This window comes from Antechinus flavipes, chromosome 5, assembly GCF_016432865.1.
Source record: "Antechinus flavipes isolate AdamAnt ecotype Samford, QLD, Australia chromosome 5, AdamAnt_v2, whole genome shotgun sequence".
NCBI lineage: Eukaryota > Metazoa > Chordata > Mammalia > Dasyuromorphia > Dasyuridae > Antechinus > Antechinus flavipes.
Genome location: NC_067402.1, coordinates 13,578,971 through 13,596,078, shown reverse-complemented (window position 1 = coordinate 13,596,078; position 17,108 = coordinate 13,578,971). Strand labels below are relative to the sequence as shown.

The following is a 17,108-nucleotide window of genomic DNA, read 5'->3' as shown; positions in this document are numbered from 1 at the left end:
TTGATTCTGGTTAGAAAGCAGGCTGATCAATGGAACTAAATCCTAACACAAGCAAATAATATGAAATAAAACTAAAGAAAGACAAGAAGTTAGAACTAAAGATGGGAAGGATCCCAGGAAAACCAAATGGAAAATTTTAATTTTAAAAAAGTTGCATAAATAATACAACTAAAATTATAAGCTAAAAGGTAAAGGGGGTGGGAGGAGTGAAGAATAAATCTAAAATCTATATTGAACTGATGCAGAGTGAACTGAACAGAACTAGGAGATCAAATTATGGAATAACAATTTTAAAAGGCTTAAGAACTCTAATCAGTGCAATAGACAAGCCTGATTTCTAAGGACTGAAGATGATCCCCACTACCCATCTGACAGAAATGGATTCAAGATGCAGAATAAGAAATATTTTTGAAAATATGTGTGTTTATCATGCTTGACTGAGCATATTTGTTATTGAAGTTTGTTTTTTTCTCCCCAGAGTGGGTCAAAAAAGAAAAACTAAACACAACTGAAATTTTGTAAATAAAATTAATCATTAAAATGAGAAAACTTAAAAAATATATATAAAAGCACTGAATCTGTTGGCAAGCCTTTATTAACCACCTACTCTGTGTTATGCAAATGCACTGGGATAAGTGCTGGCAATTCAAAGACCCCCCCCCCAAAAAAAAAAGTCCTGCCCTCTAGAAGCTTACATTTTAATGGAGACAACAGGTACATGTGGAAATATGGGATGGTGCCTGAACCTGTGGTGGGAGGACACTTCTCAATGAAGGTCAATCAATTGGTCAATAAATATTTATTCAGCACCTACTTTGTGCCAGGTACCAGACATTCCCTGTCTTCAAGGAGCTCCCGGTCCAATGGAAGAGACAATGGGCAAACAGCAAGGTAACAGTTTGGAGAACTGTCTGCCAGAGAGGGGAAATTCTTGTCCAGCTCCTACAGGCTGCATGTGTCCAAGGAGAGACTTGAACCCTGAACTTCTGGGCTCTGGCTGCCCGGCTGCTTTACTGAGACTGCCAACATAAATAGAATAAAGACAATATAAATCACGGGAGCTAGGAGCAAGATGATGAGGAAGGATACTATCATTTATGTAGTGTCTGCTGTATACTAAGCACGGTGGAAGCAGGTGGAAGGGGATACACAGACAAGTGAATGCTTTATTTCCCTCTCTAAGGAGAGCTTTCCTTCTAATTTATGTGGCACTTTGCACTGGTCCAGAAGCCCCAAAGTACGAGGAGCCTGTTATCCATGAAGAGAAAATGAACCAGTTCTCAGCAGCTGAAATTCGGCGAAGGAGACACCCACGCCCACCCGGTACAAGGTTGTGGGGGAGCCCCCCACGGCCCCCCTAACCAGAGTGGGCGGGGTTCTCTTGCTGAGACATAGCCCCTCGCAGTCAGTCTGAGGAGAGCAGAGAGGGCTTTGTGGAAAGGGAGCACTTTGGCTGAACTTTGAAGGAAATGAGTAATCCTAGAGCACTTTACATTATTATTTCATTTGATGGGGGAAATGGGATGGCATGATGGGAAGGGCATGGACGGAGCTTCAGAAAATCTCCCCTGCTCTTGGGCGCTCCCTTGTCTCTGAGACCAGTCTGACCCTAACCTGGGGGTGGGGATTGTATATCAGAGATTCTCCCCCTGCTTCAGCAGCAGCCACCACAGCCGTGTGTCCCCATGTCTGGCTCCCAATAATGGCAACACCTAATAAAACACATCAAATTACAAGGAAAACCCATCACAGGGAAAGGAAGTTAGCAAAATACAATCAAACTAAACAATACAAAAATCCGAGTTCATAGAGCCCAGGTTAAGAACCTCTGGACTCTCACACTTAAAATGTCTTTCCTTTCTGAGTGATGAGTCAATTCAATGTAATCATCTTTTTTTTTTTTTTAACATAAATAGTATTTTATTTTTTTCCAAATTCATGCAAAGATAGCCTTCAACATCCATTTTTACAAGATTTTATGTAACCATCATTAAGTGTCTCCAATGTGCAGAAAATGGATCTAGACACAGGGGATTCAAACACACGCACACACACACATCCCCAATTGTTCCTACACACACACACACACACACACACACACACACACACACACACACACACACACATCCCCAGTTGTTCCTGCCCTTTTGCTACTTGGAGGAGTGTAAGCTGTGGGACCCTTCCAGGGACACTGTGTAAGATGGGCAGCTCAGGGCTTTTTGCCCCCACCTGTGGAACAAGTGGGGGGACGTAAGCTGGAGCTCACCTAACTAGCCGCTGCCATAAACCGAGCCTGAGCCCAGCCAGCTCTCCTAACAGCCCGACTTCATTGCTCTTTACACCTTCCCAGGGAATTAACCCAGCCGTAGAAGCCTAAGGAGCCATTTCCCAAGAGAATTGTCCAAATATAGGAACCAACTTATTTCCAAAGAAGAATTCCAAATTATTGACAACTGCGTGAAAGACTGCTGCGGATCAGGAATAATAAGAAATGCAAATTAACCAGCTCTGGGGTTTGATTCCACACCCCTGGAAGAGCAATGAGAAATTATACCCCAGCACAGCTGCCCCTGCAGCTCCCAAACGGCTTGACAGGCTGCTGACACCAGTGGCCAAAAAGAGGCTTGGAGCTGCAATTAAAACGCATTAAGTGCCTACCCTGAGCAAATTGGGGGGCAGGCGTTCTCCTGCGGGGTGACAACCTGTGGGCAGAGAAGCCCGTGCCAGGTAATTTGAGGAGGAAGAGAATGTTGGGGCGAGGGGGAGGATCCGAGCAGATTTCCCAGGAGGAGACACCTGATTTAAGCCTTGAAGCTTAGGATTGTGAGGGGCCCCATCGGCTCCTTCTAGGCATGGGGGCCTCGGGAACAAATGCCTCCCCAGGGCAAGAGATGGAACAGAGAGTTCGGGAAACAGCTAGTAATCCGATTTAGCAGGAACAGAGATAGTAGGAAGGGGAGTAATGCTAGATAAACTACCTGTTACCAGGAATAACCCACATTTCCCTGCAAATGAAAACCACCCACCCACCCACACTCACTCTCACTCTCTCTGTCTCTGTCTCTGTCTCTGTCTCTCTCTGTCTCTCTTTGTCTGTCTGTCTGTCTGTTTCTCTCTCTCTCTCTCTCTCTCTCTCTCTCTCTTCTCTTTCTCTCTCTCACACACACACACACACACACACACACACACACACACACACACACACACATACACTCACACACGGCTTCAGAAACTCATTCTTTCCACCAAAAGCTCAATACCTTTGTGTCCTGAGCCCCTTGGACAATGATTTGTGGGAAGACCATTAGTCCCTTTCTCAAAATCATATTTTTAAGTGCATAAAATGAAACACATAGAATTAATAAGAAACCAATTCTAGTGAAATGCAAACATGCAAGTATCCCTGTCTTTGTCTCTCCTCTCTTTCTCTCTCTTTCTCTTTTTCTCTCTGTCTCTCTTCTCTTTTTCTGTCTCTCTCTGTCTCTGTCTCTCTTCTCTTTTTCTGTCTCTCTCTCTGTCTCTCTTCTTTTTTTCTGTCTCTGTCTCTGTCTCTGTCTCTGTCTCTCTGTCTCTCTCTGTGTCTCTCTCTGTCTCTGTCTCTCTTCTCTTTTTCTCTCTCTCTCTGTCTCTGTCTCTCTTCTCTTTTTCTGTCTCTCTCTCTCTGTCTCTCTTCTCTTTTTCTGTCTCTGTCTTTGTCTCTCTCTCTCTCTCTCTCTGTCTCTGTCTCTGTCTCTGTCTCTGTCTCTCTCTCTCTCTGTCTCTCTCTCTCTCTCACACACACACACACACACACACACACACACACATACTTAAAAACTCACAAGTTCCAAACAATATTTGGAACCCCTATGGCTTCCTACAAGAGACTCAATAGCACTGATTGGGATTAAGAGGCAGAAGGCCAAGAAACCCACGCCTCTTGATTTACAAAGACGTGGAGGCCGGGACAGCTTTAAGTGACTTTTCCAGGAGAACGTAGGCAGGAAATAAGAGCTAGGTCCTTTGTAGTGGAACCCAGGGTTCCTTCCACTTCCCCCTGCCTCTCCACAGAAACTATAAGCTTCCCAGTAACGTCGAAACTCTTCCAGGTAGGGGTTGTTTTCCATGTTGTCTTTGCAGCTTCAAGCCCAGCGCCTATTAACAGTGTTTAATCCCCAGTTGTGTTTGTTGGACTGTATGAAAGGCAGATTTATTTACTTATTATTATTATTATTTGTATTAACCGAAAAAGCTTAGAAAGCTCCGGCCCTTCCTCTAAGGAAACTTCACATCCAGATTGGGCACGGTTTTCTCCACACCATGCTGCCTCTCCCCGGAGAACGTTACCTCCCCAGCAGAATGAGGAAAACAGGAGAAGGACTAGAAGGAGAGGCGTAAGAAGGTGCTTGCTTTGACAGCCCATATGCTAACATCGGAACAATACGGGGAAGATTAGCATGTCCCCCGTGCAAGGATGACAAGCAAATTTGTGAAGCGTTCCACATTTTTCAAATGGATCCGCAGCCCAAATATAAAAGGTCACATCACATAAAAAAATTAAAGGAGGAAAGGAGATCCCTTTCACAGCTCTGGCGAGGAGGAAATTAATAAACAAGGGACAGAGGAGACCACAAAAGACAAGATGGGCAATTTTGATTATGTAAAATTAAAAAGCTCGAGCAAAAAAATCAATGCAGCCAGTGCACAAAGAACACGAATTAAGTGGAGAAAAATCTTTACATCCAATATCTCTGATAAGTCTGGTAGCTAAGATATATAAGGAATTGACACAAAATATATAAGACCAAACGGCATTTCCCAATAGATTAATGGTCAAAAGATAAGAACAAATTATTCCGAAAGAAGAACTGCATACTATTAAGGACCACATGAAAGACTGCTACAAATCACTAATAATAAGAGAAATGCAAATTAAAACAGTTCTGAGGTTTGATCTCACCCCTCCCCCAAGTGGAAATGATAATGGATGAAAATAGGCAGTTGGAAGGGGCTGTGGCTAGAGGCACCCTTTTATGCGATTACATTGGGCTTAGACTTGGCGGTCTTGTGAATCTGTCTGGTCTTTTTTAGAAAACAATTTGGAATTATATGAGAAAAGTCACTTTGCGCAAACCCTTTGACCTAGCAGTCTTACTAGTGGGCATTTACCTTAAGGAAAGCGAAGAAAAAGGGAGAACTTCCACGCGTGGGGAAAATTTTAACAGCAACCATTTCCAGCAAAAAATTCAAAACAATCTAGAATGGCTGAGGAAATTAGGGTGTGATGAATGTAATAGGATATCATGGCTCTGAAAGGAACGATGAATAGGAAGAATTGGAAGAAATGTGGAAAGCTTCATATGAACTAATTATGCATCACCAAGGAAGCAGTCAGGAGAACACGGTACACAATAATTACAAAAATGTCAATAAAAATGCCAGTAAAAGGCAGGGGGACTCTAGCCGTAGTGACTAATCTCGGTCCTGGAGAATTGATGAAACTTATTTTCTTCTCAGTAATGAGAGGGAGACTGCAGCTATGGAGGGTGGCGTTCAGCATCAGAGGCAATCTTCTTGCTTACAAAAGCCAGGGTCCAAGGCAGAAGCAGCTGTCATAACAAAATGGTAGTTTTGCAAAAACAAGAAGCAACAAGAAAACTTAAAAAAAAATAAACCTAAAAGCACATTGAAAAGAACACGATTTACATGATTTTCATAACAACTACACGAGGCAGAAAAGGACATGGATGACAATAATTCCCGTTAAAGTAGGACTTTCCTAAGAGGATAGGGACTAGAAGCAATTCATAGAAGAATCCAATATGAATTCTCCCAATGCAGGTCTGCACTTTTTCTGCAGTTACAAAGAGTGATGCAGAATCAAAATATGTCAGAGGTGAGGCTCAAGCTCAGGATTTTTGTTTTTGTTTTGTTTTGTTTTCCCCCTTTATCTATCCACTATGTCATGTGCTTTCCTACAGGTTACAAAAATTAGGGCTGAAAAGAACTAGCCTCCCATCTGTTAGGAGAAAACACTCAGCATCAGTGCTTTTTCCATGATATCTCACGGACAAGTTTGAGCTCTACAGTCAGGGAAGAGCAAATCTATGTAAATGAATGATTTGGAGAGATGGGGTCGTATTTTCTTATTTCTTTAAAAATACTTCTGGAGAGAAGAACCATTCTTTTAAAAAATAGATCTTGAAAGAATTCAGGCAATAAGTACATCAATTTGTTTTTTAGGGGCCCCAGGAACTAAAGAGTACTTTCCACAAAACAAAACTACAGGGGAAGTGATTTATGTTGAATATGTGTGTGTGTGTGTGTGTGTGTGTGTGTGTATAATATGGATAACACATATATTTATATATTACATAAATATGTATTTAAAATATAAATATATTTACATGTACAATTTATATTTGTATATAATATATTTATCTTAAATATATTTATATATAAATTATATATGTGACATTTTATATATAAATTACATATATTATATATATATATAATTTTTTTAAAAAACCAATGCTCTTTATGTTATAGTTCTTTTAAGCATTAAGCAGTTGCTATGTCATTTACCACCTGACTGTGGTTTTATGGCATTATCTTATTTGATAACACTGTACCTTATACTCTCTGTCTCTTCCCTGATTTTGTGATGAACTGAAACATAATGACAGCTTCAGATACAGTGTCGAGGCGGCTTTCACAGTCACAGATTCCTGGAAGTGTTTCTTAGGATGGCATAGATATACTTTGGATTTGTTTCTTCCATACCGATAACAACAGAAAGTGCATCCTAGTTGTGAGGAGGACTGATAAGGTCAATAACCATCAATTATGGATTAAATAGAGATTGCTTCTGGGGTCTATGAATGAGGGGATAATATAAAACCATGGATAACTCTGAAATTTCCTTTTTTACCCAATGTCCAATAGTAGATAAAATGTTCCCTTTCTAATTCAGTAGGAATAATGAAATGGACAAAAAGGAGAAAGAAAAAGAACAGTCTGTAATCATCTAGAAACTAGACTTCTACCTCAAACACTCAAGAAGGTATATACTTGGTTTTCAACCTGGTACCCACCCCATGTCAGGGTATGGAAAGAAACATTTCCAACTGTGATTCTGACCAGGGCAGGTGAGTGGAAGATTTAGTTGGGTTGTAGAGGGAGGGAGGAGAGGGATCTTGGATAGTTCTGTCTCTTCAGAGATCTTCTGAGCCTTAATTTTTTTTTTTTTTTTGCATAGAGCATTCTTCTGCCTGCATTAGCCTTTAATTTAATGAAGTGCTTAGTTATTTGACTACTTTCTCAGTGTTTAATTAAAATGTCAAAAATCTAACTTCACTGGGTTTATGAGTAGACATCTTTTTAGTACTTTACCAATTTCCTTGGATTCTGATCACTGTCTTTGGTGTGTGTGGGTGTGTGTATGTGTGTGTGTTTTTAAAAGGTTGCATAAAAAATCACCATCTTCCCCTCAGAGTTTCAACTATTTACCAAACAAGGAAGAATTTACAAAAACTGGCAGTTTGAGGTTTCTAGGCATATTTCAGGAGCCTCTTATCATTTTTTACAGTTGAATACTACTTGGAAATTATAGACTCCAAACCCTTCCATCCTAGTGAATATAAACACATGCAAGTTCTACCCTGATTTTTCCCAAAGCCCCTCTCTAACCATTTTAGTTAACTTAGCACCTGGCTCAGAGCAAGTGCTTAATAAATGTTTGTGGATTTACCCTGAATAGAGAAGCATCATAGTTGGTTGGATGGGATTGGGAAAAAGATCCAGATTGGAATTTCACTTCTGGCTGCTAGCTATGGGACAGGGTCAAGACATTTCACTCTTTCTTTCCCTCAGATTCTTCATTTGTCAAAATAAGGATAATGCCCTTCCTCTCTAGAAGTGAAGAAAAAGGCTTTTGTGAAATAACAACAACAACAACAACAATAACAATATTTATTGATTAAAATCAGCATTTTCAGATTGTGGGAATCCCAGTGGGCCACATTTTGGGAGAAATCTTCATATACCTTTGCTGAAATCAGTTAACCTCTGTTTGTTTCAGTTTCCTTATCTAAAAAGTGAGGGTAATAAATAACATCTGTCTTCACAGTTGTTATGAGGATCAAATAGTATAACAATTGCAATGCATTTAGCACAATGCCTGGCAATAAAATAATATACTATAAGCATCAGTTATTATTGCTATTATTAATTATTATTATTAATATAAGCATTATTAATACTGATCCAACTTCCTTCTTTCCTTTCTTCCTTCCTTTTATCCTTCCTTCCTTTCTTCCTTCCTTCCTTCCTTCCTTCTTTCCTTCTAAAGTAGTGAAAAGAAAGATTCCTTTCCAGGGTGATCCATGGAAAGCTGTCTGGATGTGAAGTTAGGTTTCATTCCAATTAGCTACCAGTTAGCTGAGTGACTGTGGGCAAATAGCTTCAATCTCTCAGCTTCCTTTTCTTTATCTGTAAAGTTAGAAGGTTAGTCGTAAGTGACATCTAAGATCCAATCTGGCTTTGAATTTATGATTTTATGACAAAAATACTTTAATCTGCCTGTTCCATCTCTGAGAAATCTATTCATTTATTCATTCAGCAAGCATTTATTAACTTCAATTGATAAATAGCCAAAGGATATGAACAGGCAGTTCTCAAGGGAAGAAATTCAAATTATGGGAAAAAAAAAAACCTCATAGTTGTTGTGAGGATCAAATGAGGCAATAATTATAAAATGCTTAGCACTCTGTGCCTGGAAACATAGTAGGTGCTTAATAAATGTCAGTTTTCTTTCCTCCTGTAGTACAAAGCAATCAAACCTAAGTGGGTTGTTACACAAAAGCCCACAAATCCTTTATTTTTACCGTTAACATAATTTGCCCCCCCCTATTTGGGATTTCTCTTTCTGCCAGGTCCTTTAAAGCTGAGCTAAAGAGGCCTAAGGCAAACAGCAGCCACGGAGGTCTGACCATTAATCTGAAGTCCAAAGGTAGAGGGTCTGGGTTAGGAGTGAGCAACCCTCTCACTTCCTTTTGCTCTCATCAGTAATGAGTCCCCTCCCTGCAGCAATCACTGACCTTCCTTTGAGTTTATCTTCCATCTCTTTTCATTTAGTATTCTTTCTGTGTTCTCACCACCTCTTGCCCCTTTCTCTGAGCCCCTTTTTTTCTCTCTCTGTCTCTGTTTCACTGGGCCTGAGTCTGTGTCTGTCTGTGTGTCTCTTCCCCACCCCCAGCCCTGGTTCAGCAGCCACAGCCCTGGATTGGTCAGAAGACCCAAATTCACATCCTAATTTTTTCTACTCACTTCTTCTGTGATATGGGACAAGTCACCTTACGGAATTGTGGTCCGATTCATAGACTCTTAGTTAGAAGAAACTTTCGATAACTTCTGCAGGGCCTTTCAAGTCCAAAATGCTATTATTCTAGGCCAATCTTCCATCCATATCCATCCCTGATGTGGCCCTTACCATCTGATTAGACCTTTTGTTCTCATTGTTAGAGAGTTCTTCCTTATATTAAACTGAAATCTGTAATTTCCATCCACTGGGCCCAGACTCTGGAAACAATGGCGATGGAAGGGGAAATTCCCTTTTTGCCCCCAACTAGTCCAAACTCTATTACTAACGAAACCCGCGATAATGGTGAGGGAAACAAAACCCTTTTTGAAGAGGAAAAAATGAGGCAGAACATTTAAAAAATACCCATGTAAAGTGTTGTCTGCCTGTCGGACAAAAACACCATGTGATACGTGGAGTGTGTTTGGTTTCTGGGTCCTTTGTTACCTTGCTTTGTGTGGGTTAGTCGAGTGTGCCTGGGTATGCTCTGTAAGGTCAGGGGGACAGGGTTCTTCTCTGATTAACCCCTGTATCCAAGGGCTTAGAGAATGCCCATCTCAGAGTGGGCATTCAAGCCTTTGATCAGATGAATTGTCAGTTTTTCCCAGTAAACACACAGCCTTTTGTCTGGGGGTAGCTAGACACCACTTCTATTTCATCTGGCCTCTGATGTAGGTAGCAGGGTCCTGCTACCTTCATTATATTCAGTTTCTTCAATAAGCATATTTGATGGGCATTGTACAGCTTTGTGCTGGCTTCCCAAAAGCGTTTTCAGTGGCATTGTTTCTCCAATTGCTAAGCCTCTTACCCTTGAATACTTGCACAAATGTAGGAGGGGAAGTTTCCCAGACAGTAAATGCTGCTTGCAAACATCTTGTACATTTAGGGTTATGCTGGTAGCCAGCTTCTGTTGCAAGTTCCTGGCCATAATGGTTGGTGACCGTCTTTCCCGTGGCAGCCTTTGGGTGGATCCCCAAGTTGGTTGGTTTCCTTTTCATATAACCTATGTAATGAGACTTTTTGTCCGTACAGATGGTCTACAATATGGGAACCGTGGCTTTTCTTCTTTCTTGCCCCTCTGTGAAACTGCCCCTGCCATCCAAGGCCATGCAACAAGAAGTTATTGTGTGCCTGCTGTCTGTAAGACTCCACACTTGGTATTGGGTTTATGCAAGGAGAAGATACAGGAGACAAACATAAAGCAAGCCCAGCCACCAAGAAATTTATGTTTTACCAGGAAGAACAGTCAGGGAGATTACATTTGGTATAAAAACATATTCCCCCCCTCCCCCATCAAAATCATTTCAAAAGAGAGATTGCTAAATTAAAAGAATTGGAAAGGTCTGAGGTGGTACCTCAGCTGGACTTTGAAGGGAATTAAGTATTCTAAAAAATGGAAATGAGGAAGAAATGTGTTCCAGATGGGGTGATAATCTGTCCTTGGATATTTAGTAGTTGTGTGAACCTGGGCAAGTCACAGCTTCTGTTTGCCTCAATGTCCTGAATTGCAAAATGGGAATATTAATAGCACCTACTTTCCAGAGTTGCAGTGAGGATCAAATGACCTAATATTTGTAAAGTGTTTAGCCCAGTGTCTATAACATAATAATACTTAACAAATGATTATTTCCCTCCTTCCAAAGAGATCAGAGAAAGGAAAAAAGAACTCTTTTTTTTGAAAGGTCCAAAAATATTATAGCAACTTCTCTAGTGAATAGAAACTATATCCATCCATTGGAGAATGGCTGAACAAATTGTGGCATATGAATGTAATGAAATAGCATTCTACTATGAGAAATGATGAGGAAGATGGTCTCAGGGAAACTAGAAAGACTCGTATGAATTGATGCAAAGTGAAGTAACTGAAATAGAAGGACAGTTTATCCAAAACTTAGACTAAAAAGTCTTGAGAAGTCTGATCAATGCGATGAGTAGCCATGATACCAAAGGTCTGGTGGTGAAGCACCCTTGGACTGGAAGTATCTACCAGTTGACAGAGAGGTGACAGCTACAGGGGGCAGAAGGAGACATCCTTTAGGATATGGCCACGGTGGGAATTTGTTTGCTTGGCTATGTATTGTTGCAAGGGTTTTGTTTTTTTCTTTCTTTATTTTTTTCTTGGAGTGGAAGAGTAGGAGGAAGATAAAATAGACTTTTTTAATTGAAATTTTTTTTTCAAAGGATGTGTGTAGAAGAACATGAAACATATTATCCACTGTATTTATGGATCAGAGAAGAATTTATGCAATAAACAAGAGCCAGGGAACATTGTAAAATGTTAAATGTAAAGATAATTTTGATTGCATTAAATTAAAAAAAAAGATTTTTTATAAATAAAATCAACATAACTAAGATTAGAAGAAAAGTAGAAAATTGGGGGGGAACTTTATAGATAGTTTCTCAGATAAAGGCCTCAGATCTTAGAGAGAGAACTTTGTCAAATTTATAAAAAATATGAGTCACTCACCAATTGATAGATGATATGAACAGGCAGCTTTTGGAGGAAAAAATCAGAACTATATATATATTTGTAATCAGATAAAACTGCTCTAAATCATTATTGATTAGAGAAAAACAACTTAAAATAATTTTGAGATATCTTTTAGCCATCAGATTGGCTAAAATGATAGAAGGAAATGACAAATGTAGGAGAGGATTTGGAAAAATTGGAGCACTAATACACTTTTGGTAGAACTTTAAATTGATCCAATCATTTTGGAGTACAATTTGCAATTACATCCAAAGAGCATAAAATTGTGCATGTACCCTATGACTCAGCAATACCACTATTACATCTATTTTTCAAAATAATCACGGGAAAAGAGAAAGATACTACATGTTCTAAAATATTTATAGCAGCAATCTTTGTCATGGCAAAGAACTGGAAAGATAGAATTATGGGGCAAGAAATGATGAGCAGGTTGATTTTAGGAAAACAAAGAAAGACTTGAATGAAATAATGCGGAGTGAAATGAGCAAAATCAAGAGAACATTGCATACAGTAAGAGTAATATTGTTCAGTAACTATGAATGACTAAACTCTTCTGAGTTATGTGAATATTCAAATCAATTGCAAAATCAAATACAAATTGACTTAGGAAGATGCTATCCACTTCCAGAGAAAGACCTGACATATGGAACTATGTATTGTGTGCGTGTGATTCTCAAATACTGGGTTGAGAGGGAGGGAATGAAACAGTTTGGAACTCAAATGTAACATAAAGAAAATAAATATTTAATAATAAAAAAAAATCTACCTAGCTGCCCTAGATAATGGCTGAATATTTATTCAGATTTAGCCAGATTTGGGAGCCATTTTTATAAAAACAATTGAGGCTGATGAAATCATCAGAGGAAATACTAGAGTGAGTGAAGAGAAAAAGACTCAAAAGCAGAGAAGAGGATACACTGAATATTTTTTAAAATTAAAAATTTTAAAAATTAAAAAAAATAAAAATTTAAAAATTTAAATAATTAAAAATTAATAACACCAGGAGCTAACCTCCTGTGGATAGGGGAGGGCAGTCTCACTAGTTCTCTTTTTCTTTTAATCTATCGTAGGACCATAGGGACCACAAAGACCATCCAGTCTAACTCCTTTGTTTTCCAGATGAGAAAACTGAGGTCCAGTGACTTGGCCACTATCACACATATGTGCTAATAAATTAGTACAAGAGGCAAAATTTGAATCTGGACCCCCGGACCCCAAAGTCAGCACCATCTACTTCTTCCCACCAAGCTGCTAGATGGTCCCTGATAGCCGGAGGTTTCAACTTTGACAAAAGGTTGATTCTGGCTGAACCTACACAGATACCAAGCACTTGCATCCATTGGATAGTTGATAGTGTGACCCATTTTATGTGGGGAGGCGGGCTGTCCCTTTAGTTGTTCTCTTGTGCTTCACACCAAAATCCTTGCTTGAGACTTCCCAGTGTTGGAATTTGTGAAGAGTTCCAGCACTGACTTGGACCTCCCTTCTAGCTCTGAGTCCCAAGGTCTTTTGGGGTTTCAATCAACTGAAAGGACTAAGAAGGGCTCTCTGGCCTTGGAAGGTTATCCCCGATTATCCCCACATGGGGCCCCTCCTGCTCACGTGATCTGGCCATTGGTCCCTTCCCTCTTTTAAAGTGCTAAAATATCTTACATCTGAGATAAGCCGGGGACCTCCTTCTTGCTTCTCCTGTGCCCTTTTGTTAGAACTAGCCAAGGTATCAGGCATCCATCCCCTTCCCTGCCACAATCCAGACCAGCTCTCCTTCCTGGTGGTTCCATAAATCCTTCCCCACGGGGAGTCAGGGGATGGCCGGCCAGAGCCTTTAGGTCTATTAATCCATCCAGGCTTGTTTAAAAAAAAAAAAAATCGAGGGGCCTCCTTGCCTTGCTGGGGACATGTTTTAGGTAGACTCCGGTTGGAGTCCTGGGGCGGCCTCTGTGGAGCCTTATTTTTCCTCCTGCCATAATCTCCCTCCGTTCTCCCAGCTCCTGAGATTGTGAGAGTGTGTGGGCCCCCGTTCCAGCTTCTGGTGAAATGTCAGCCACGGGGTGATGGGAAACCTCCGACGATATCAATCTTAGACTCAAAGGGTATATTATTCTTTGGGTTTGATAGTGTTAGTACAAATATTGCCACTTTATTATACTTTCCCACAGGGTGTGTCTGGGATCTGAAATGTACAGTGCAAGCAAGGGAGAGAACAGAAATCTTCCCTCCCCACGGCCTCCCCCCACCCCTTTTTTCCAAACAGAAAGGCACCGAGCGGCCTTGTAGATACCACCGTAATAGGCTCTATTTATAACGAAACACTTCACTGGCTGTGGGTAAACAAGGCCTTCCGATAATTATTTCAACTGGAATATGCCTAAGAGCCAGAACATTTCTCTCCCCGGCTGTCGGTAGTCTAAGATGTGGAAGCTACGTCCAAACAGATGGTTGCTCTAATAAAAACAAATCTGTAAAATTGGACGGGTGATGGACAGATTTCTGGATGGAAGTTTTCACCTTCTAGCTGGCTGCGCCGACGGCGTGTAGCCACAACCCCAAATGTGACATTATTTTTAATTATGGTTAGAAATTGGTCCTACAGATAAAAAGGGAGATAAAAAGCGCTGTCCCCGTGCTGACCGGGAGATTTCTCCAGCTCCATGTCGCCAGTCCTGGAATTGTCTTTTGTGGAGCCATGAAAGTAATTCCTCGGATGTGGTCCTCATAAAAACAGGGGGTGGGGAAAGGAGGCAGAGGGAGGCAAATAACCCCAAGCACCAATTTTCCTTAATAATCGCTAGCATTTAGATAGCAGCACTCTTAAAGCTTTCAAAGCACTTTACATATGTTATCTCTGCCATCCCACCAAGTAGGCTCTGTTATTATTCAGAAGAGGGAACTTCTCTAAATGCTAAAGGTTAAATGACCAGGATCCTACCACTAGAATTTTGAGGCCTGCTTTTTATTCAGGTCTTCCTGACATGAGACCTCTCAACCTGTCCCAGCTTCCTCCTTAAGCTGTTTCCTATCGAAAGCAGGTTACAATGGGTGGAAATCTCATTTCAGATTCTGTCTCCTGCTTCTGTTGAGTTAATTACAGCACGGCTCTGGCTCCTGGGCTCCTCCGAGTAGTTTGAGATTACTAGCCCTAAACCACTCCTTTTAATATAACTGATCCCATGCAAAAGTTTGAGCTTCCCCCATAGGTCTAGTGGGACAATAAACTTTTTAAAGGCTCGTTTTCATTAAAGACATATTGTCTGGCTTGAATCTTATCCTGAAGATGTCTTATTAAGGGCAGGCTGGCAGTTTGCCCCTCAAAGCTTCTCTCTTCACGTTGCTTTTGGTTACAGTGCCTTGAGCTAAACAGAGAGCTCCTGCAGCTTGGGTCCCAGCCTTTTATCCTCTCAGGCTGAATCTAGAATGCTAATAATGCCTTGATTACATACTATTCTATGAATCTTTTAAACATCTTTAGTAGACTGAGGTTTTCTCCTGCAAATCTTGATTTTTCTACCCCATTTGCTTTTAAATTAAATCTAATTTCAATTTTTTTTTAAAGAGAGAAAGAATGTAGATGTTTTTGTCTGGGAAAAATAGAATTTTAAAGTCCAGAAACTTTCAGGACTAGGAGTCTCTTAGCTTTAGGAAAGCATTCTTTCCCCTAATGCTTTAAACAGAAAACCAATAAATCATATTGATGGTACCTTTGAAGTTACAGAAATGAGACATCAATATATAGCAATTACATTTACTTCATATAAACTACAGACATTGAGGATAAATTTGGCATTTATCAGATTAGATCACCTACCTTTGGAAGATAAAGACTAGAATCCAGTGAGGATAAAAAAGCAACAACAAAACAACTGTTCCCTCACTACACTGGCCAGATCAAGAGTATATTTCTTAGCTGTCTCTCAGCACTTAAGGAAAAAAAAAATCTAAAAACATCCTTTATAAGGATCCAGTTCTATCTAACTTCAGACCTGAAAATCTACAGTCTAATAGAGGAGCCATAGCCGTGCTTTCTACAAAATGGTGCGGCAGTATTTCCAGAGAAGGAGGCTTTTGGTACAAAAGGTTTCCTAATTTGAGTCAGAATGGAGGTCAATGCATTCTTCTTCTCCTCTCCTATTTATTCTATTCAGAATCTCTCCGATAATTGGGTTGTGATCGAATTGGAACTTAAACGGGGTCTTCGTAGAGAATATTACAACTGAAAGATGTCCAGATGCTTTGCAAGCCGAGGTGCCCGCCTGGGTGACAAAGGGAGCCAGAGATATTCAAACCCAGATAATACAGTACAAAAGGATCCTAAAACCAAAAAGCTCTCTCAGCCAGCTCTCTCTTTCAAGGACAAAACCCCCTCCCCAGGACTGGCTCTGTGAAGAGTCCTGTCTCTTCGAGTACTTGTGCAGAATAGGGAATGAAGGAGCAGAAAAATGTCTGGAAACTTTGCAGGCCCTTGCAAAAGAAGAAGTTGCAGCTTGTGGCGACCTTCCTTCCCTTCTCCATCATGATCGCGCAGAGGAATTCATCCCTTTTCATAGGTCCTAAGCCTGAGAGCTGGAAAGGCAGCTAGCAGCCGGTAGCAGAGATAGGAATCGAAGCTGGACTCTGATATAAATCCAGCAGGAAAAAGAGTAGAGAGTTAGAAGGATTCAAATCCAACCCAAATGTTAATCTGAGATGAGTTACAGGACCTACATTCAAACCCCTTTTTTGCTACTTATTCTCTGTGGGAACTTGGGGAAGATAAATAACTTCCCTCTTTAAGGCCCTCTATTCCCCTTCTAAATCTGTAATCCTACTATGGACCTTGTCGAACATCAGTCTCCTCATCTGGGAAATGAGAATAACAATAGCACATTCCTGCATCACAGGGGCAAAAGAAATCATGTATCTCATATGTGTCGCAAATCTTAAAAAATTACATTATTTAGGCAATTTTGTTCAGCATAGTGAAAATCTTACAATAATTTCCCAAGAATCTTCTCCCTCTGGTTTGCCTTCTTTCCACATGCACATACATACACCTGTGTATGTGTGTGTGGAGGAGGGAAGATGCGGGGGAAGGTGTGTGTGTGTGTGGGGGTGTTTTGCAGGGTGGGGAGAGGAGAGCTAAAGCCCTGCAGGGGTTATTTGTATCTGAGTTTTTCAAAAACAGCTTCTAAATGGGCTGAGAAGTCTTATTCTAACTCTAAGGCAGGGGCTCTTAATCCGAATCTATGGACCTCCCAAGGAATCTGTGGGCAGATTTCAAGGGGTCCGTGAAGGTAGATGGGG

The 17,108-nt window shown here is 40.6% G+C and overlaps 1 non-coding gene across 1 annotated transcript; it reads left to right on the top strand.

Moving 5' to 3' along the window:
- The first annotated feature begins 4,381 nt into the window (after positions 1 to 4,381).
- Positions 4,382 to 4,488, top strand: LOC127539546 (U6 spliceosomal RNA). Its single transcript, XR_007947974.1, has one exon. It is a non-coding gene; the product is annotated as a U6 spliceosomal RNA (small nuclear RNA).
- The last annotated feature ends 12,620 nt before the right edge of the window (positions 4,489 to 17,108 follow it).